Below are 1,798 nucleotides of genomic sequence, written 5' to 3'. Positions count from 1 at the left end.
TCCAATTCATGAATTCCAGCAACTTTCTTAGCCATAGTTCTTTCAGTTGGACATTGATAGTTGTTTGAAACCATTTCTTCCAAAAGAGAAGTACCACCCTCAACTATCTTTGACATCAAAGTTCCACCAGAAGTAGTATCAACTATAATTTGAGTTTGCCCATTTAACCCATTATAAAACATTTGAACTTGCAACCAATCCAGTAATCCATGTTAAGGGCAGCGTCGAATCAAATCTTTATACTTTTTCCATGCTTCATAGAGTGACTCGCAATCAATTTGCTTGAATTAACCAATCTCACTCCTGAGTTGAACTGTTTTTGTAGGTAGAAAGAATTTATTAAGAAACTTTTCAGACATATACTGCTAACTAGTGATGTTTTCCAGTTGTAGAGATTGTAGCCAACCTTGTCCCTCAAAGAAAAGGAAACAATTATAATCTAATGGTGTCTTCAGTAACATTATTAATATTTATAGTATCGCAAATCTCTAAAAATATCGCCACATGAATATTGGGATCATCAAGTGGCGATCCGCTAAATTGGGATTGTTGTACCATGCTAATCAAGGCTAGTTTGAGCTCAAAGTTATTAGCATTAATGGGTTGACGTCTTGTACATGAGTAGTTGTCATTCACAATTGGCCTTACATAATCCTTCAAGGCGTGCGGCAGTGCATCATGTTGTCCGTCAACCATGGCTAGTATTTTATTTTTTTCTTCGTGATCTAAGAGTTCTTTCAATCTTTGGATTAAAATGAGCAATATCACGAGTTCTAGCACGGCAAATCCAATGTCAAAACCACACCTATAGAGCAAAAAATAAAATATAAAAAAAATACAATTCTAAATTAAAACAAGATTACTTTGTATCGATATTGGTAAAAATAAGAATAAATCAATCCCCGGTAACGGCGCCAAAAACTTGATCGGTGCAAAACTGCAAGTGTACAGTATCGTAATTTTATAGTAAAATGATAAGAAGAATATCGTCATTAGGGATTGGTAACTTACTTTTACAAGTATCGAAATTATACTAATCTTAACTTTATTTATAAAAGTTACTAAAATTTTTGTAATTACAATATGAAATAAAATCAATTTAAATAAAATATTTAAAGGACAAGAAAACTATTATTCAAAGATCAAATTAATAAGAAAGAAAACTTCTAGGAAATCGATTTCACATAATCTTTCACTATACTTTACTCATTTAACTAATTGAATTTAATTCTCTCTGTTTGTTAGCAAATCTCTAATTCATCCAAAAGTCTCTTTCGATAATCAATTGAAAATTATTCTTGTTCATCATTTTACACAAAAGTATGCAAATTAATAAAGTAAGAAAGCAACAAAACCAATGATTTTAATACTACATAAGTTCATACAAGTCTTTTAATATCTATATTTACCTATGCCAAAATATTTAAGATCTATCTTATAATTCCCTCTTTCGATAGCAAATTTCAAGATTAAAATTATCTAATTAATACCAAGAAAGAAAGAATTACTTTAAATTAGCATAAAAAATCAAGTATAGTTCGAAACTAGATTACATCGTTTTTCTAGAATAAAGAAAATTTAGTTCATGCTAAAAATTAAATTCAACATAAACGAATTCACCATAATTTTTTTCTGAGAATAATGAAAGGAAAATGAGATTGAAAAATACTCCTTGCAGTCACACAATGTCGTTCTTCAATGTTCCTTTCCATCAGCTACCTCTCAGGTGCTTTGTTTTACCCTTTTTTTTTCAAATCCACGTCCTAGCAATTTGTTGCGTCTCGCTACCTTTCGGAGT

At 30.6% G+C, this 1,798-nt stretch overlaps 1 non-coding gene across 1 annotated transcript; it reads left to right on the top strand.

Annotated features, from left to right (window-relative positions):
- Positions 1–204: 204 nt before the first annotated feature.
- LOC122317620 lies at positions 205–311 on the top strand. The gene has a single exon (XR_006244547.1). It is a non-coding gene; the product is annotated as a small nucleolar RNA R71 (small nucleolar RNA).
- The last annotated feature ends 1,487 nt before the right edge of the window (positions 312–1,798 follow it).

This window comes from Carya illinoinensis, chromosome 7 (assembly GCF_018687715.1).
Source record: "Carya illinoinensis cultivar Pawnee chromosome 7, C.illinoinensisPawnee_v1, whole genome shotgun sequence".
In the NCBI taxonomy this organism is placed as follows: Eukaryota; Viridiplantae; Streptophyta; class Magnoliopsida; order Fagales; family Juglandaceae; genus Carya; species Carya illinoinensis.
Note: the sequence above shows the minus strand (reverse complement) of the source record. Positions and strands in the feature narration are given on the sequence as shown.